The sequence below is a fragment of the Diachasma alloeum genome, unplaced genomic scaffold (assembly GCF_001412515.2).
Source record: "Diachasma alloeum isolate Michigan unplaced genomic scaffold, Dall2.0 Dall_scaffold_00490, whole genome shotgun sequence".
Taxonomy (NCBI): Eukaryota; Metazoa; Arthropoda; class Insecta; order Hymenoptera; family Braconidae; genus Diachasma; species Diachasma alloeum.
Genome location: NW_021680623.1, coordinates 385300 through 407011, shown reverse-complemented (window position 1 = coordinate 407011; position 21712 = coordinate 385300). Strand labels below are relative to the sequence as shown.

The following is a 21712-nucleotide window of genomic DNA, read 5'->3' as shown; positions in this document are numbered from 1 at the left end:
ACAGCAGATGAGTAGCACACCGACGAGCACGCACACACCGAGTCTGGGAGACTCACACCACGAAGGACGCGAGAGACAATCGACGAATACCAGCAGGCATCTCAGGCCTCTACGTGCGAACCCCCACCACCTCACCGATGGATCGGTGGCGCAAGGCCGCCCAGTAAAAAACTCATGCTGCAACATTGCGGGAGCATTGAGGGGGGGGGGGAATGTTGGCTTCTGCGCCGTTCAACGCGGATCTCATCCACCGACCGCGCGGCGCAAGTCTCAGTTCTCTGGGACTCAGGAATTGGGAATTATGACAATTTTAAAATTCCCAATTCAAAATCATATAATAACGCGGATTCTCCGCGCTTTATCGCGTGATCGGGGTGGGGGTAGAGAAGATTTTAAGGTTCCTCGGGGCGATGTACGGCCCCAACGGACACTCTTCCCTGGGATTTGTTCAGCTAAAGTCGCTCTGCGCAATTAAAGTTTTATTACGCTCTTGGAGCTTCTTTAAATTGTTAAAACAATTATTACTTTGATGTGCCTGGATTTTCCGGCCTTTTCCTGACGTCGCCGTACTGAGGGTCCAGACGAGTTTATCCTGGAGTTCCTCGCGTATCAAACGGTGAGCGTGATTTAATGTGTGAGTGCTCGCGTGGTTTTTCGATTCATTTCTCCGGTGGCCATTTTGGACACCGTTTGAGTGTTAAAATTCGAGCCTTTTGCCTTCGGGACGCGGCACTCAGTGGCCTTTGGCCTCATTCCTTTATTTTCATTATTGAATATTAATTATTTCATTCATATTGTTGCCGTTTATCGGTTTTGATTTTGGAACTTGGTTCAATTTCTTCATCCGTGTGGCTTTCGCGTTGTCGTGCTTCGGGTGATTCTCGCGACTGATAGTATTTCGTCATTAAATTGTGGCTGTAGGATATTGGTTTATTTTTCCAACCAAGTGAAAATATTAGATTTTCATAATTGCTTCTTATTTTCGCATGTGCTAAAACATTAATACTCTGTATCGAGTCATACCGCGTGTGTAGAGTTCTCTCTCACGCATTTCATTGAATTACTTAATTTTGTAATTATCACACATTCAATTAGTTTCTGAAAATTTATAAATTGTAGCTCCAGAAAATTAATAATTTTTTATTTGTGTCACAGGTAAAAATAGTGAATATTATTTCACTGGCATTTGGTTGAATTTTTCTATTGTTTTACTGTTTTGACAAAAATATATTTTATTTTATTTTTTATTTTATTTATATTTTTATTTTATTTCCGAATACCTCATGGTATTGAACCGCATTAATTGTTAGCCCGTTTCCACACGCAGCCGCGGTTTCCTGAGCTGGTCGTGGAACGCGCTTCGACATCGTGACCTTGCCCTTTGAAGGTTAAAAGGACTGTTGCCCTTTTCGGTATTTCATCTTCTCTCGTTTATCCCTGTCATTCTGATTTCGGGTTGAGAAAGTCCACAGGATCGCTGAAAGTTCGTGGAGGACCACGCGCCTGAATCCCGCAGACGCGTTTCGAAAAATACCTCACAATATAAAGGGCCCATAATTGATGCGACTAGACATATCATTATAATTAGAATGTATGCAACGGAGGGCGTTTTCTCATCTTCAGTATCGTCTTCGGTATTACCGATTTCAATATCTTTATTTTTGCGGTTCATCAGAAGGCGCGTAGCACAGGTCATTGCGATGGTCATGAGTGAAATCCAATAAATACCTCCTACGGTGCTCAATAGTTTCGGCACAACGACTGCGAAATGTAGGTAAACCCAAGGTTTCGGCCGTCCTCGGTCTTCGTTTAAAAATGAATTTCACCTCTCTAGAGTTACAATACTCGTTCTATCAATTTGATATGCAAAATGGTTCAAAAAATATTGAAAATACCTTTACAAACAGGGAATTTAGGGTCGATATTTTGAGTGTCGGCGTCGTCGAACTCGTTATCAGTGTTGGGTCTTGAACACTGATGCGTTGTATTGTCCTGCCACTTCTTATGAATTGAATAATTACGTATATTTAAAGCTGTAAAGCGCAGTTATACGCCTGAACGTCCATCTTGTTTTTTATTGCATGGAGGTAACACACAGTCTTTTCTTCATTCTGCAGACATGTACTGTTTTTGAAAACCGCCTCTGTACCGAAATTTATGGTCTCTCGTGCAGATAAGATCTGGAGATATGCAATCTTCTCACCACCAATAGTGAAAATACGGCGAGCATTTCTGCACAGCTCTCTAAAATTATGTAAAGCGTCCTGCACTTCTGTATCCCCATCATGCCACTCGATTCCGTGATTGTTGGTTGTGAGTCTATTGTTCGTTTCACGCCAGCAGGTAGAAAGGTCTAACTACGGGTAAGGTGCATTCAAAATTCAGTGTGAAAGAAATATTCCCTCAGTATAAGCAACAGCAATTTCTTTTGGCAAGAATTTCCCATTTTTGAAACGGAAACCTTGGATAACGACAGAGACATCCATTTTAATGCGATCACCACAAGAGATTTTTTTATACTGAAGAAGCCGGTACGTGGATAAAGTAATATATCTGACGATGCCGGCAGAGAGAAATCGGGGTGGGAGAAATATATCAGTATCATTTAGTGGTTCATTTTAATTTATTCTTCATTCGCAAAGAAAAAGTTACCGATTTTTGTGTTTCTGCTCCTACGCGATTTCGATTTTTTTCTGCATCAACTGCCAAGCGTACTTCTTTAATAATTTCGCCGGTGTATAATGTGACAATTTATCCAAAGAAATCAAAAAGATTTCCAACATTCATATTTTTATATGCAAGATTGTGATGAGTGATGGCAAACAACTGTTCAAAATATTTGAAAACGGTTGTTATTATAATATCATGCGACAACCACTAAAAATGTATCAATGGGGATATTCTATTCTGGGAATTTAAGGGGTTAGGTGAAAACCTCACATGTTAGTTTAATTTTTTACCTGATACAAGTTAGACCACTTTTATCATGTCATACGTTAATCGTTTCACTAACGATCTTGAAAGTGCGAAACAGGCCTTCCGTCGCTACCTGACTTTCCGCAGGAAGACCCGTGGTGTTTGTGAGAAGCTGGAATTGTGTTATGAATCCGAATTTCGTATTTTGCGTGCTGCCAACTCGAAAGATTACTGGCCCTGAATATACTCTCGTTTCGGGCGTGGAGCTGCATATGTTCCAAGGCCATACTCTATAATAGAAGCGTCTTATCATCCCGATTATACTAACGTCTATACATTCAAAAACTCGTTTTCTCGTTTCCTCGTTTTCTCGTTTCTTCGTTTTCTCATTTCCTCGTTTTCTGGTTTCTTCGTTTTCTCGTTTCCTCGTTTTCTCGTTTTCTCGTTTCCTCGTATCATCGTTTCTTCTCGCTTTTACTGCGAGATAAATGTTGCTGTGGAGGGGACACGACGTCAAGAATGGGAGACGACGGTAGCACTGTTGTGGTGGAAATGGGCAACGCAGATAGTTTTACGTATCTAGTTTTTACGTATCTGGGAAGTTTTTTATATTTTTAGTTTGTTGTGACGATTTTATATCATTCATTTCTTATTGGTTCAAATAAAGATTTTGTAAACCAATAAGAGTGTTTCTCTCTCACCTCACTGCTAATAGAACAACGAGAAGAACCAAGATGAAGTTAGTATCCAATATGTCTTCAACGTGTTTTGACATTGTCTTTCCGCGCATATCGTTAAAAACCAAATTCCTAGCGGAAATAATTCAGATGCGCTCACCGTTTCACATCGTTGTACGACCCGTAGAGTGAGCAAATGCACTTTCAAAGATGGAAATGTATTTGAGCAAAAAATACCTCATTGACAAGAAAGGTCAAACAATAGATGAAGTAATAGTAAAAACAATGTGCTTTTTGAATTTTCTCAGTTGGGGCGCTGTACGAGACGTCATCACATCTTGTGATTTGAACATGTTACAAATTCATCTGTTTGATTTGTGCGAAGCTGTTTATATACACAAACGTCATGTGTTTTACTTAGAAGAAAAAGATTTGCGCGAGTTACCGCCGTTATTGTTTCGATGCAATTTAATTGACTGCCAGCCCCCTTCTGAAATCGGCTGGGACTATAATGACATCTCTGATATGAACAAGTTGGTAGTCGGAGAATTATATCTCATTAGCATAATTCAAAGAATAGATGTTTGCTCTGCATTCGTGACAATGAATTTCATGGAACCAGAGGGCGACCTGAACGAGTGCATATTTGCTTCGGGTATTGGTATCCCCACGTTACGATCCCCATGCATGATGCCACGCAGAGCGGGTTAGAAAATTTTATGCAAAATGCGTCAGTCGATAATAGAGATGGCTAGTGGCAACGAACGTCAAAATGGTAGTATCTACCACGATCGGCCTGAGGATAAGATAAAAGAACAGACGAACAGACGAGAGGCCGTAACACTACTCCCTGCAATAAATAATCCAGCCATTGTCAATCGTTGCGGTGAGTAGGGCTGCGCACGAGACCGAGACCAGTCTCCTAATCTCCTATTTTTTTACCGTTTGCAAAAAATCTGAGAAAATCATTCCTCTTATACTCATTGAATGCACTCCTTATGAACTATTTTCAATTTTTCAGAGCATTTTTGGTGAAGATACGTAGATCTGAAAGAATTTTTGAAAAATTACACATCAGGGGAAGTTGACCTCAGAGGAAAGAACATTCGGGACGAAAAATTCAGGTTTTCACCTGAATTATCCAAATAAATTTCTTATTATAGGAAAAAAGTGGGTGTTTAAAAGAGAGTTTAAACTTGGAAATTATCCTAAAAGACACTAATCCTCAAAAAATACGTAAAAACACAAACTTTAAAATAATTTTACAGCTCAACTGCTCTACACCCACTTTTTTTCTACAGTAAAACATTTATTTAAAAAATTCTGGTGAAACGCTAGATTCTTTGACCGAAACTATTTTTTCTCTGAAGTCAACTTCCGTTTAGATCGAATTTGTTCATAAATTCTTTCAGATTCACTCATTTCCCCCACAGATGTGGAAAAAAATAGTTGGCTGGATTGATGAAAAATCCGTCATATGTAAACTGGGTAAAATTCATGGATGAAGTCCACATAAGTCATGAAAAATTAATACTTAGAGTGTTCGATAAAATAGTGTTAATCCGCATGGAGGATTTTTTCGTTGCTATCATGCTTGTGCAGAGGAAGTGAATCGAGTCTTAATTTGAATATTTCACTTTTATCTTTTCCAGAAGTCTTTGACTCCAGAACAGTCGGAAATGCAGATCGTCAAATGGATGAGTATAAAACGTTGACCGTTCAATTTCTTTGATGACAACGATAGCCAGCAGTTTTTCGCTCAACTCAATCCAGGAGTCGAAATGCCTTTACGAGATGCTGCGAAACGAATGGTTATTAAGCATTATCGTAGAATGGAGAACAATGTCAAGGAAATCCTGCGTAATAATACGTCTAACTTTTCCTTCACAATCGATGGCTGGACCAGGCACGATGGACGTTTATACTATGATATAACCATTCATTTCGTTGGAGATGACTGGCAGTTGCAATCTATTGCACTCGACTTTTTTCCCGCTCAGGGCAAACACACTGAAGAGGCGATTGCTACTATTTTTTTTGGATGTCGTGAGAAATATGAATTACATAACAAGCTTCAGGGAATCACAGTTGATAACGCCGCGGCGAACACAACTTTTATGAAGGAGCTTGAGATTTTGATGCGTGATGCTGGCTACTCGTTTGACTGCATCAATCAGCACTTCAGATGTTTCTCTCACATCATGAACCTTGCTGTTCAGAACATGCTCTCAACTTTTTCTGTTTTTTCCGAGACCGAGACGAGAAATGCCAAATTCTCGGCTCGTCTCGTGCGCAGCCCTAGCGGTGAGCATTACAGTTCTTAATATTTGTCAATTAAACACAAATTAACATTGAGTTGTATTGCTTATAGGCGCATCAAGATCGCGACAACAAAGTGGTACGGGCACGGTTCCACTGGAAACTGATGGTGAGTGAATTGTGTTCATTGTAATTACTCCTTCCCTGACCTACATATGTGTTTGGCAAGATCGATTGTCGTGGCAAAAGCATATTGTCTGAAAAAAGCTGATACTCTACCCGTTGAAGAGTGGAATGTGATCCGTAAAGAAGGAACGACACAGACCTGCAAGGCTAGTGCTTTGGTTAGAGCCTCGGGAGTTCGACTAATTCGAAATGCTTGTAGTATTGATGAAATCAAGGTGTATCAACGATTTCTCACAAAAAATTGCTCGCGTAGTATGGCGTGTGGAAAAGTTAGAAAACCCTGTCATAATGTATGATGGCAGCATAGCATTTGACAGCAGATCCGACTGTTTTGTTTTGGATATCGGTTATTTCCCTCGCGACAAGCATTATCAACCTATCATAAATATTAAAAATTTATTTCATGGAGCTCAATATTTTTGTCACGGCTGTAATATCGCATATCAAATCCAGCATAGTCAGAAATGTCAGAACATATGTAAAAGATGTTATAAAAGTCCTGCTTGCAACTCTCATGCTCGGTACAGGTGATGTGATCTCTGCAATCGCTATTTCTAGACAATTGTTTCAACAATCACACTGCACTTGGCCCTCGGAATGGGGCCTCACTTTGTCGACGTGAACGGTACTGTGGTAACTGTGGTCAGCGTACTCGTATAAGTGTGCCACACGACTGCGACAAATCACTTTGTTCCATCTGTGAGAAACTCCAACCGTCTGGACATTATTGCTATATGGGCAGAGTGATAACAATACCTCGAAAAACAAAAAAGTGTAATTTTTTCTTATACTACGGTTTGGAGGCCCGACAAAATGAAGACTTGATGAAAAATAATTGTCCAACTAGGGAAAAAATACACATTCCAAATCTTGGTATTGCACAGATCGTATGTGAGTGCTATAGTGATACACAGATAAATGAATGTACCGTTTGCGAAAAGAGGGAGACAATTTTTACTGAAGAATCCGGTAGTGTTATAGAACAATTTTTGGTATATGTTGAACGACTTCCAGTGTTAAAAAATATTTTAAACCTCATAGGCATAGCTCATAATTCATAAGGTTATGATAGACAATTCATCTTACAATATGCACTATAGTATGAATTTGTACCACGCATACATCCTATCATCAACGGCACTAAAATTATTGCGCTCCAGGTTGGAGAAAAAATTCATTTTATCGATAGTTTAAACTTTTTCCACATGCCGCTATCAGCTTTTCCCAGAACATGTGGAATACCGATGTTCAAAATCTACTCGAAATTTGATGAGTTGGGTGGTCGGGAGGAGAGGTGATTTTGGGGTGGATGCACAAATAATAAGAGAGGTGAATTCAGATGATTTGCCGTTTAATTATCACAAGGATTTCACTTGGAACGTTAGTTTACAACAACAAATAAATAAATGTATTTCCCGACTGGACTGTATTAACACAAAACATTTAGATGATGTTACGATAAAGTTCCGATAATTGTCCCAATAACTGTCACGATAACTGTCACGGTAACTGTCCGAGATGAGGTGCGATGGTGTACTGACGATTGCGACACGGACGACCGCCTCGTCCGTGTCCGATGATTGACGATAACTATCGATAATTGCGGAGGGGGATGAATGACCAATTTGACTGTATTTTCGCCATATTTTAAACATCCCGCCCGCCCTGCGTCACCCCTCGGTGACGATGTATAGATGATGAGATTCACTGTTAACCCTCCAGTAGGTCATCGTTGATTGGCAATGGTACCAATCGATCAATTGCCCGTTGAACTTCCTGGTTGCCTTTCCTCAGTTTGACGACTCTCGTCAGGTTGTCCGGTCCGGGTTGAACTTCGATGACTCGAGCTAGGGCCCATTTTGCTGGTAGCTCCCGCTCGTCCACGATGAGGACCAATGAACCGATTTTGATCTCGTTCGTTGGCTGTTTCCACCTGTAGATTTGCTGGTATCGATAAATGCACTCTCGTGCCCAATGTTCCCAGAAATTTTGAATTTTCTGGGAGATGATTTGCCACCTGTTGAGTCTTGTCGTGTTGATTTGCTGTAGTGATGGTTCCGGAATTGTTGTGAGCGCTTCTCCGATGATGAAATGTCCTGGTGTCAAGGCCCATGTGTCTTGTGGGTCATTGGTTAGTGGGCAGAATAGCCTTGAGTTGAGTATAGCCTCGACCTGAGTAAGAAGAGTCGTAAATTCCTCGTACGTCAAGGTCGAGGTTCCGATGATTCGTTTGAGATGATAGTTCGTTGACTTTACCGCAACTTCCCATTTGCCTCCCATGTGTGGCGAGTAGGGAGGGTTGAATTTCCAAGTCGTTCCGTCTGATGCTAGCTGATCCCTGATGAAAGCCGATTCACTTGGTGCCTGGTCGAAGAGTATCTTTAGTTCTTTCTCTGCCCCAATGATGTTGATCCCCCTGTCACTGATCAGAGTTGCACAAATTCCCCGTCTTGAAGTGAAGCGCCTGTATGCTGTGATGAACCCCTCCACTGTTAGATCCGTTACCAGTTCCAGATGAAGAGCCGATGTTGCGAAACACACAAACAGACAAATGTACGCCTTATAAATTGTCTTGTTTGCTCCTGATCCTCTCTATATGAGGATGTTGATTGGGCCGGCAAAGTCTACTCCTGAGTGAAGAAAGATTCTTGATGGTGTCACTCGTCATGCCGGCAGCTGTCCCATCAGCTGTTGAGCTCTCAATCCCCGATGACGTGTGCAAGTCACGCACTTGATGATGTGTGAGCGTACTGGAGCTCGCCCACCGATGATCCAATATCTCTGCCGAATATGTGCCAATGTGAGTTGAGTTCCCCCATGGAAACTCCGTTGATGAGCGTCTGCGATGATGAGCAATGGGAGTGGTGAATGACGAGGGAGAATTATTGGATTTTTCTCCTCCGGATCTAACGTTGATTTTCGTAGACGTCCGCCCATGCGCATGACGTCGTTTTCCAAATATGGTTTCAGCGTTGCCATACCATGATTTGCTGCCAGTGAGTTTCCCGTTATTAGTTGATTGATTTCCGCCTCGAAGTATAGCTGTTGAGTGTGCCTCACCCAATACAGCCTCGCATCTTCGAGTTCTTGTGGTTCCAGTTGTGGAGAATCTGGTAGTTGCTGCCCTTGGAAGCGCTTAGAGGCTCGATTTACCCAAGCTGTAATCGGCAAAAGCTTTGTTAGTGATGAGTACCTGATGATCAGTGCATCTCTCTCAGCGATTTGCACTGGATATGAGCTAATAATAGGTGGTCTTGCTTTTTTGCCGCCTCTGATGATACTTCCGTCGTTGATGCTAAGTCCATAGATGATACTAGCCAATTGTCTGGTGACAGGACAAGCCATCGTGGTCCTGTCCACCATAGATGGTGCTCCGCCAGTTGTTTTGGTGATAGACCCCTTAATGCGCAGTCCGCTGGATTCTCCTTTCCGTTGATGTGTCTCCATGTTGCAGAAGGCAGATATTCCGTATTTTAAGAACTCTGTTCTGCATGAAATCTTTCCATCGAGATGTTTCCCCGTTGATCCATGTGATGGCTACCGATGAGTCGCTCCATAAGTAGATCTCGATGTTGTCCAGGTCCAGTATACGTTTGACGTAAGCCACGAGATCAGTAACCATAAACGCTGCCGTCAATTCCAGTCGTGGTATGGTTTGTTTTTTTGAGTGGCGCCACTTTAGTCTTGGCACAAACTAGAGTGACAGTCGTTCCCGTTGTCTTCGATGATGTTCGAAGATAAACCGATGCGCCCATCGCCAAGTTTGATGCGTCCGCAAATCCGCGAAGTTGAATTTCCATTGTATTGGGCGTGAGATGAAGCCACCATAGTATTGTGAGGCTGCTCAAGTGTTGAAGCTGCTCTCTGAATGATTTCCAGCGACCCTTGTAGTCATCTGGAAGTGGATCGTCCCAGTTAAGTTTGAGCAGCCATAATTCCTGGATGAGTATCTTTGCCGTGACGATGACCGGCGCGATGAGTCCCAGTGGATCGTAGATTTGCGCAATTTCGGACAAAATTACACGCTTGGTGATGGTGTCTCCGTTGAAATTCTTTGCCTTGTAGTGAAAAGTGTCAGAATTGGGTTGCCAGCAAAGTCCCAACACTTTCACTGTTGATTCCTCGAATTCGATGATTGGAGCTGATCCTGATAATGATAATCCGAGTCGTTCCAGTACTTTTGGTACATCACTGCACCACTTCTGCAGCGGCATGCCGCCCGCCATGCAGAGATCGATAAGTGGCTTGATAATTCCCTCCAGTTGATGTTCTGTTTCTGCACCTCCGTATATGTCGTCGACATATCTTTCCTTGGTGAATGTCGGTAAGGCCAAAGGAAATCGATGACCTCCATCGATGGCCAACTGCTTCAGCACGCGTAGAGAAAGCCAAGGTGCGCAGCTGGTACCGTAAGTGATTGTCGTTAGTTGGTATTCGATGAGTTGACCGTCGTTGTCTTTCCAAAAGATTCGTTGATAGTCCCAGTCATCTTGATGAACACGGATTTGGCGGAACATTTTCACAATATCCGTTCTAAATACCAAACGATGTCGACGCAGCCAGATGAGTACGTCAGAGCTGACAATTTGTTGTTTTGGGTCCTGGATGAAGTATGTCATTCAATGACACTCCTGATGAGCTTCGATGAGATGCATCAAACACCACTCTCAATTTTGTGGTGGTGCTGTCTGGCCTCAGTACTCCGTGATGAGGCAGATAGTATGTTTGCCTTTGCTCCGGTGCCGGTGGTGCTCGCCGCATGTGGTCCAAGGCCTTATACTCCTCGATGAATTTCGTGTAGAGAGTATGAGCGTCTGGATCTGCTGTAGATCGCCTGATGATTTTCTCTAGCCTGATCCTAGCCGACGATGCTGTATCCCCCAGTGCGGCTGGTGATGATTTGAATGGAAGGCGCACTATATAACGCCCTGCTGAATCTCTCTGATGAGTTTCGATGAAATGCTGTTCGCATTCTGCTTCAGCTTTGATGAAAATTGATGATGATTATGGTGTATCCGGTAATTCCTCCTGGACTCAAAATTTCTTCAGGAGTTCTAGTAATTGTTGATTAGACGTTTGCGTCGTTACCTTTAAAGATAATTTTTCTGAGCTGTTCATGCAGCAAACTGGTCCCGATACAACCCAGCCAAATGTAGTTTGCTGAGCGATGAGTTTCATTTCTTTAAACCTGATGATTTTCTCCCCGATGATTCTTCCATAAGTATCAGCTCCGATGATTATGTCAATTGCTCCAGGTATTAAGAAGTGAGGATCTGCCAATTGAAGTTCCCGTAGTTGAAGAGGAATCTTTGATTCGCAAGCAAATGGCGGTATTTTCGCCGTTAGCGTGCTCAGCATGTGGGCCTCTATGATGATTCGCACAGCGGGATTGTGTCTCGGTTGTTAGGCGAGTTTCACGACACCACGTGTGCTCCCTGATGATGTTTCTCCGATGCCGATGATGACCAGTAATGATGACCTTCTTTCTAAGAGTAGTTGATTTACCAAGCTCTCTGAAACTAGTGATATTTCAGAGCCCTGATCGATGAGCATCCTAGCTGGCGTTGATTGTCCATGCTGATTGAGGGCATTGACCCTTGCCGTCGCCAAGACTACCAGATGAGTTGCTGTCTGCTGAGTTCCCTATATCTCCAGTACGTTGCTGAAGTTCATCGAGTTAGCATGGTGTGGCTCTGATTGTACCTGATGCCCTTGATGATTGTCGTGGTATTTCCCTGTTTGTCGTTGATCTCCAACGTGCCATGTATCCATATGGCGAGAATGTCCGACGTGGTATTTTCCTCACTGTCGATCATCTCCAAGATGGTGTTCCTCTGATTGTCGATGATCTTCCAGCTGTTTGTTAGAGATCGTCGACCTCTTCGTCTCGATGAGTGACCCAAGAGATGATCGAAGTAGTGATGCTGTGTCTTGGCGTGATGATGGACCCGATGATTTATTGACAGGATTCGTCGCGATGATTGACTGCTGTATGATGATGTTCCTGATGTCTCCTGCCAATACACCCAACAGTTAAGCTCAATTCAACTTGTTGTAATAATAAATTGATACTTAACCGCTTGTGCTTTCTGGTATGGTTGATTCACCCGGCGTTACTGTTTGCTGACCTTTTGTCGACTCAGCATTGTGGATCAATGTGTGATGCCGTCCATTGCACGATCTGCATCTGTAGTGAGACTTACATTTGTGTGCTTGATGAGGTCGCAAACAGTTGAAACACGGATCGTGGTCTAGGAGGCTCTGTTTCCTTTCATGGGGCCCCAAAACGTGGGACATTCGGCTTCCAACCAATGAGGTCCCTTGCAGACGTTGCACTCCTTGTTGCTTGCCCCCGCAAGTGACACCGATCATTTTTCCTTCTGTCTCTTGGAAGGAGAAGCCTGATGAACCCTGGCCGTTGTCTTCGCCTTCAAATTTCCCTGAGATGAGTGTCCCCGATCCTCGTATCTTTCCACATTTTCCAGAGCCCTTGCCCTTGCTTTAAGAAATTCTATGAAGTCCTTAAGCATCGGTGGTTGGGTTGAGTCTCCCAGATGAACCTCCCAGTCTTCTCGATTCTTTGGATCGATGACCCTCCTGATGAGGTGCGAGATGATGATGTTCCAGTGTTCCGTTGGGGCCCCGAGATTCTTCATGGCCGTTAATGCCTCCGTAACGGTGTCGATGATGAGGAGAAGTCCCGACGCTGAGTTCTCCTTGAGCTCCTTCAGGTTGAGGACTCGATTTAGATGGGCTGCCATGATGAGTCTCGGATTCTCATATCGAGCGACCAGCTTGTCCCAAGCGGCCTTGTAATTTGATGCCTGTTCCCCAATGTTAGATACTAGATCTCCTGCTGGACCCTTAAGTGCCTTCATCAGCCTCATCACCTTCTCCATATCGTCCAGCGGCTTGTTCTGGACGAGGGAGACGAAGGCATCGTGGAATTTATTCCAGTCCGAATATTTCCCGCTGAAATCCGGTACATTTAGCCTTTCCAGGTTGGTGAACGCGGATTTTCCGCTGGATGAGTTGCCCTCGGGATTCTCCTTGATGCTTTCCTTGATGCGGCCCAAATCCTTCATGGCTATCTTGTAGCTCTGAAGGGCTTCTTCGAAGATGTCCTCTATAAAGTACGGGTGATCAAACACATCTTCTATGGCTTCGTCCATCAGGTGCTCGTGGTATTGCGAGAAATTGTTCCACTGCTGTTTGACGATCCGATAATGTGCCTCGATGTCTTCTTTTCCTAATTTCTCGATGTCTTCTTTGCTGATGTCCCCGATGATGTCCTGAAGACCTCTCAACCTGCTGTATTGAGTTTTCACCTTCAACTCAAACCTTAATAGCCCTAGACTGATGATTTTTTTGGGTGATTTGACCTTTTCCGAAGTTCCTGGAGTTCCTGTATCCTTGTTGTCCGTCGGTTTTCCATTGTCGTTCATTTCGGCCTTCTCCACCTGTTCAGCCCAGGTTTCGTCCTTCTACTCTCCGATCTCACTCATAATGATTTAGCGAATTAATTCAGAGGATAATTATCTATAAATCGTGATAATTACCGATAAATTTCCGATGTTGCGTTGATAACCGGCCGATGGGTTACCGATTGACGGTGATGATTGTCAATGGGTTACCGACCGCTGGTCCGATGATTGTCGTTGAGTTACCGAGAAGCGATGATGAGTACCGATGAGTTACCATCTGACGTGGCGCTGAGTATCGTTGATGATGCTCTTACTACGCTGTCCTTGCGCGTTGACGTGTGAACCCCGTAGCGAGAGGCTTCTACGGCGTGGTTCTGCAGGTGTTGCACTGATGTTTTTCTTTCCAGGGTCCGTTGCACCCACGCACTGCACTTTCCGCACTAATTCACTCCCACATCCGGCTCGAAGGACCAATGTTCAAAATCTACTCGAAATTTGATGAGTTGGATGGTCGGGAGGAGAGGTGATTTTGGGGTGGATGCACAAATAATAAGAGAGGTGAATTCGGATGATTTTCCGTTTAATTATCACAAAGATTACACTTGGAACGTTAGTTTACAACAAAAAATAAATAAATGTATTTCCCGAGTGGACTGCATTAACCCAAAACAATTAGACGATGTTACGATAAAGTTCTGATAATTGTCCCAATAACTGTCACGATAACTGTCCGAGATAAGGTTCGATGGTGTACTGACGATTGCGACGCCTCGTCCGTGTCGGATGATTGACGATAACTATCGATAATTGCCGAGAGGGATGAATGACTAAGTTGACTGTATTTTGGCCATACTTTAAACAACCAAATCTCTGGAAAGGTAAATTCCCACACCTTTTCAATACTCGTGAGAATTGGAATTATGTCGGTGATTTACCTGCAAAAGAGAATTGGTCACCCCAAACGATGAAAAAGATGGAACGTGAAGAGTTTGACAAATGGTATGAGGAAGAACTGAAGGCCAAGAAAGGATACAATTTTAGAGACGAAATTATCAAATATTACAGGGATGATGTAGCGATTTTGAGAGGCGTGTACCGCATTTAGGACTTTAGATAAAAGTATTTCTGGCATATGCCCGTTTTCCGAATGCACGACGTTGGCTTCACTCTCAATGCGCACTTATCGGAAAATGTTCTTGAAAGAAGATACAGTCGGTATCATCCCGCGTGGAGGGTATCGTTTTTGTCTAAACAAATCGAAAGCGGCAATGGAGTGGCCTATGTGGGTGGAACATACGAAGAAAATTAATATTACTCATGCTGCCAAGACTCGTGAATTCAAAATACCGGGACAAACCACGAAGTCGATGGGTATTACAAAAACCCGGACGGCAGGGAGTTTGTATTCCAGTTTCAAGGATGCTACTGGCATGGGCCCCCCATATGTTACACCACACTACCAGAGAAAAAAATCCACAAATGTGATTCTCTTCAAGAACGCTATGAACGGACACTCGCTATCAATTTATTAATTCGGCGTCTTGGTTACACACTCGAAGAAATGTGGGAGTGTCAGTTTAATGATTTGAAGCGCGATAATCTTGGATTGCGTGACTTTGCAGAGCGCGATGAAGTATGTGTGCACGTTCCATTAAACCCTCGAGAAGCATTTTTCGGTGGGAGAACAGGGAATATAGTTTCTCATTACGATTGTAAATCTGGCGGAAAAATTATTCATTTTATTGATATTTCTTGCTTACTACCATTATGGTTTTATAGGCTCCCCATTCGTCGGCCTTGGCTCTCCCACTTCTCTCTTCTGATTTTTTCTGCATTGCCATGGGCCGTCTTGCCTTTAACTGTACCCCATTCGGGCTAGGGCTGCAAGGGAAACCATGGAAAACCCCAGTCGTACAGCCGGCCGATTGTGCAGAGCCCTAATGTGCCCTTCTGTCACACTGACTAGAGGGGCACATTAGGCCACTGCACCGTGCCTACCTTCCAAAATTTATGGGCGAGGGTATTCCTAAGCGGTCACACATCCAAGTACTAACCGCGCTAACCGCAACTGCACTCGGATATCCGTCGGAGCAACACCTAACACACCCAACCATTACGGTCGGTTGGCGAAAAAATTAGTTATTATGATGTCTGTTCCTTATATCTGTTGTTTGTAAAACCGGTATTTTCCCTGTAGGGCATACTGATATCATTATCGGGGTAGCAAAAATTGAAAAAATCAGGCTCGCTCGCGCGCTCACTCTTTGGGGTGTGACCGATAGGGATAGGTGGAATTGGGTGTGACACATTACGGGTCGAACCAATAACTTCCCGACCGATTCCCATTTGTCTGTTCATTAGAACAAATAACGCAAATTTTGAAATTTCCCTCTTGATAACTACAAAACGGCTGAGACGATTTTACTTGGCATCCACGTAAAATCGAATTATAAAATGCGAATGAAGTAATTTTTCTAGGTGAATGCAATGAATTTTGAAAAGATTGTCATTCCTTCACATGTTTTATGCAAATACCTAAGAAACTGCTGAAGCAATCCTCCTCATATATTCATCAGTTCGAAGTTTTTTTTAACACTCATAGATTGAAAAAAAGATGATAATCACATCATTTCTCGGCATAAAATCTTTGAATTTTTGTCATTTTCACACATATTTCATACGAATAACTAATAAACCACTGACACGGTCGCCTTCATACACTGATCATTCCTAAGTTACATGAACACGCATCGATTGAAATTTAAAAAAAATGAGAATGATATGATTTCTTCGGATAGAATCATTGAATTTTCACGAAATGGTCATTTTCGACAGGTTTTATGCGAATAACTAACCAACTGCTGAGACGATCTGCTTCATGCACTGATCACCCCCGAGTTACATCAACACGCATCGATTGCAATAACAAAAATGCGAATGACATCATTTCTTCGGATGAAATAATTAAATTTCCAAGAAATCGTCATTTTTTCACATGTTTTATGCGAATAACTGAGAAACCGCTGAGGCGATCGATCTCATAATCTAATCAGTTCTAAGTTACATCAAAACGCATCGATTGAAAAAAAAATTCGAATCGCTTCATTTGTTCAGAAGATATCGTTGGACAAAATTTTGGTCACATACATATGCACACACACACACACACACACATGCAGTCATGTCTCCAAAAACGTTTCAGGATGATTCGAGAGGCCGAGAAATATGGAGAAATCATGGAAATTCCAAATTCGATTTTCGGGGTCATTACAATAATTTCCTCCCTTCCGGTCGGGAAGTTAAAAATGCGAATGAAGTAATTTTTCTAGGTGAATGCAATGAATTTTGAAGAGATTGTCATTCCTTCACATGTTTTATGCAAATAACTAAGAAACTGCTGAGGCAATCGTCCTCATATACTCAGCGGTTCGAAGTTTTTTTTAACAACTCATACATTGAAAAAAGATAATAATCACATCATTTCTCGGCATAAAATCTTAGAATTTTTGTCATTTTCACACATATTTCATGCGAATAACTAATAAACCACTGATCACTCCTAAGTTACATGAACACGCATCGATTGAAATAAAAAAATGAGAATGATACTATTTCTTCGGATAGAATCATTGAATGATCACGAAATCGTCATTTTCTACATGTTTTATGCGAATAACTAACCAACCGCTGAGACGATCTTCTTCATACACTGATCACCCCCGAGTTACATCAACACGCATCGATTGCAATAACAAAAATGTTTGGGCTTCAACCTCACGTCACGGCAGGTTGGTTCGCTGACCACGAGCGGCAGCACCTCCTGGACACGGACCTGGGTTACCGACCGTGTCCAATTAATTGGGACCGACGACACCTGCCGCGATACTTGTCCCATCTCGTCACTTCCGCCTTCTTCTCTAGTCGCCTCGTGATAAGTGTGNAACACCTGCCGCGACACTTGTCCCATCTCGTCACTTCTGCCTTCTTCTCTAATCGCCTCGTGACAAGTGTGCATCGTGCAACTCCCTCTCCGCGATTAAATCTATTATTTTTGTGACCATCTCAACTGTGAAAAATCTCTACCGTGTCTCGACACGATTATTAGTTGACAGTGATTATTTTGTTGTAAATATTTCTTGACTGAGTTCTGTATTTTACCGAAAAAATACAGTTTTCATTGTGACTCTACCCACGCGCACTGTGTCAGACATTATTTTGGTGAACTGCTCAACCGTTTCTCGAATCCCAGCTCTCCATCGGTTTTTTTTGGTTTAACTCTCGCCCAAACATAAAATGTCAATGACATAATTTCTCCTGATGAAATCATTGAATTTCCAAGAAATCGTCATTTTTCCACAAGTTTTATGTGAATAACTGACAAACCGCTGAGGCGATCGATCTCATAATCTAAACAGTTCGAAGTTACGCATCAATTGAAATAAAAAAATTCGAATCGCTTCATTTGTTCAGAAGATATCGTTGGACAAAATTTTGGTCACATACATACACACACACACACACACACGCATACACACACACCACGGATGCTTTCGGCGAGGAACGCCTTTACCCTCCGAGAGTTTTCGCAGGTTGGAAGTTCCTGCAACGTGGCGCGTCCCCAGGTGGTGGATGGGGGAATGCTCGATATTCTGAACTGCCATTCAGAATATAGGGTATCGACTAAATAAAATACGTCGGCGCGAACCAACACCTTCCGAGAAACCCAACTCTAAAAGAGGTGTGCAGGGTGGGCTCCCTAAAACACCCTCGGGTCAGGCTCCCGATAACAGCTAGTACAAAAATGATGAGTGATGACAAAATTGAAAGTTCCCATGCGGGTAGCCTGAACAAGGAGAATCCCGCCATCAGTTCTGATGCCAGCTCCATGGATTATGGGAGGAGCCAATCATCACATTCATTAAAGGTGGACTCCTTGGCCTCGGATGCTACAAGGAGAGATGAGTCGCAGACTAAATAGGAGACGGAATGCTGCAATGCATGGGCACGACTTGAAAAACTCATCGCAGAACTTCATGAGTATGTCCAGCCCAGGATAAATGTCAAGGGCATTAAACATTTAACATTTAACATTAAACATTTAACATTTAACAAGGAGATCAAATGCAAGGTGACAACTATCGGCAGCGCATTCAAACCCCTCAAACGTTTGGAGGAGGCACGCATCAAAGCACGACCCTCTTTCACCAAACCCGTGCAAACTCCACCAGCACCACCCACGTTGCCTTTACGGACGGACTCCGAAACGACGGCAAAGGACTCGGAATCGGAGGATCCGAATACCATGCAGTCGGCCCGAGATGTCCCTAAGGCGGTGCGGAGAAAGCGCTTGAAAGGCTCACCTACGGCAGAAGCTCAAACTTTGAAGAAGCTGAAGCAACAGGATCTGAACAGCAAGGCAGCCCCGCAGATGGTGGCAACTGCAAATCCACCTGCTAAGCCTGAATGGACGCAGGTGAAGAACAAGAAGGAGAAAAAGAGGCAGGCCGAGCAACTCCATCGACAGCTGCCTCCCAAAAAGATGAAAAAAAAAGAAACAGGAAAGGGCTACTCGGAAACCAGTGATGCGACCTGATGCGCTAATTATACGCCCCAAGGACACGGAGAAGTACTCCGATATACTTCGTCGGGTGAAGAAGGATGTTTCCTCCGAGGACGCTGTCGGTTGTGTCGATAAGATCCGCCGTACAGCAACTGGGGATATGCTGATCATCCGTAGCAGAAAGACGACTGACGGAGCACCTAAGCTGCATACGGCCATCGTCAATCTCCTTGGAGATGAGGCTGAGATGCTCAGTAAGGGGCCACAAGAAGTTCTCGAGATCAAAGGAACCCAATTGTGCCCTGTGCACTGAGAAAGGGAACACGAAGAACTGCGCTCATATTGCTGGTAGGACCAGGTGCCCAGTTTATCAGGAGGCGCTACAGAAATTAAACAACAAATGACAATGAAGGTGTTACAGCTCAACTTCAACCATTGCGAGACCGCACACGACCTGCTCATGCAAACGGTGGGAGAGCTGAAGCCTGACCTGGTTATGATCTCGGAGCCATACCGACATCTTGGCACCCACCCTGGATTACTGACGCCAGCAAGAAGGCTGTAATCTGGGCTTGTAGAAATCAGCCATTTCAAAGTATCACCGGGGAGGGTATACATAATGGGTTTGTGAAGGCTAGGGTTAGCGAAATTTACTTCTACAGCTGTTATGCCCCAGCGAGCCTCCCCTTGGACGAATTCACTGATTTCCTGGACGAATTGACCGCGGATGCGCAGCGGCATTTTCCCGTGGCAATAGCTGGGGATTTCAATGCCTGTGCAGTTGACTGGGAAAGTAGGGAGACGAATCCCAGAGCGACGAACCGACTTTCATGAGAGGAGATGCAACATCGATTGTGGACCTTATATTCGTGAGAAGCACTCTTGCAAAGCAGAACTGCTCATGGAGAGTAACAAACATTGAGACTGCAAGTGACCACTGCGCGATTCTATGGCAGGCAAATATTCGCCAGAGAACCGCCTTAACACCAAAGGAGACCAACGGCATTGGCTGGAGGTTAAGCACTTTTGATCCTAGCTCCTATTCAGCAGCGTTGGATGATCGCCCGATCAGTTGTAGCAATGCTACTGAAAAGGCACAAAATGTCATGAGAAGGCTGACGGAAGCCTGCGATGCAACCATGACCAGAAAACGGGCAACAAACCGGCACCCACCGGTGTACTGGTAGAATGAAACCATCGCCACCCTCCGAAAAGAGTGTAATGCAGCTCGGAGACGGTCGCAGCGTGGCCGCAAGAAGCCGAATTCCGAGGAGTTGCAGACAAGATATATGGAAGCACGCCGAAACATCAGCAAGGCCATCAAGCGCAGTAAAAAGCAATCTTGGAGGGAACTCCTTGCTGAGGTGGAAGCGATACGTGGGGTAGACCCTACAAGGTGGTGATGTCGAGAATGAATAGTCAGTCAATGCCGTCGTCATCGTGTCCTGTGCTGATGGAAAAAATCATCACGGTGTTGTTCCCGCAACAGCCAAAACTTCATCGCATAGACGAAAAATGGAAGGAGATGAATATTCCACCAATCACCAAGCAAGAACTGATGGAAGCCTGCAATAGGGTGGGTAACACCAACCCCCCGGTCTGGATGGAATCCCGAACATCGCCTTGAAGACAGCTATCCACGCGATGCCGGAGATGTTTTTGGACGTATACAACGAGTGACTAAGGGAGGGCTCCTTCCCCTCCATGTGGAAGCAGCAAAGACTTATACTACTCCTGAAAGGGAAAAAACCACCGGATGATCCGTCATCATACCGTCCTCTCTGCATGCTCGATACCGCTGGCAAGATCCTCGAGCGTATTGTCGACCAACGTATAAAAACAGCAGTCGAACCATTGATGGCTGACAACCAATATGGGTTCCGGAAAGGCCGGTCCACTCTGGATGCGATCAGCCTGGTCGTCGACATCGCCAAGAACGCGATCTCAGGAAAGAGATGACTAAATGGCACGAAGAAGTATTGCTTAGTAGCGACACTAGACATCAAGAATGCTTTCAACTCGGCCAGGTGGGACCGTATCATGGAGGCTCTTGAGAATTTCAATGTACCGGGATACTTGCGGAGAATGGTAGACAGCTACTTTACTGGAAGAGTCCTCAAGTACGACACGGAGAGTGGTCCTGAGGAGTATAGAGTAACCGGAGGAGTACCTCAAGGCTCAGTATTAGGTCCCCTATTGTGGAATATCATGTATGACGAGCTGCTGAAACTGGGATTGTCTCGGGAAACTAAACTCGTGGCATTTGCAGATGACGTGGCTGTAGTCATTGTGGGCAAATTCATGGAGCAGATCAATTACACTTTTGACATGACCTTTGAAACGATCCGCTATTGGATGGACACAGTGGGCCTGAAGCTGGCGGAACACAAGACAGAGGCGGTGTTGATCACCAGCAGAAAGGAAATAGAGACGATATCGCTGCAGGTTGGGTCCTGTGAAATTACCTCCCAGCCGTACATACGATACTTCGGGGTGATGATCGATGCTCGACTCAATTTTAAGCCGCAAACTGAGCACGTGGGTGCCAAGGCGTCTGCAGTCGGATCTACTGTATCGCGCCTCATGCCTAATATCGGTGGTCCTAAGCAAAAAAGACGAGCGCTGCTTTCATCGATCGTCACGTCAGTGCTCACCTATGGCATTTCCATCTGGGCTGATGCGGTAGCATC

The 21712-nt window shown here is 44.0% G+C and overlaps 1 pseudogene; it reads right to left on the bottom strand.

Moving 5' to 3' along the window:
• Nucleotides 1-1875: 1875 nt before the first annotated feature.
• On the bottom strand, nucleotides 1876-2486 carry LOC107042535 (annotated as a pseudogene).
• Between the last annotated feature and the right edge of the window lie 19226 nt (nucleotides 2487-21712).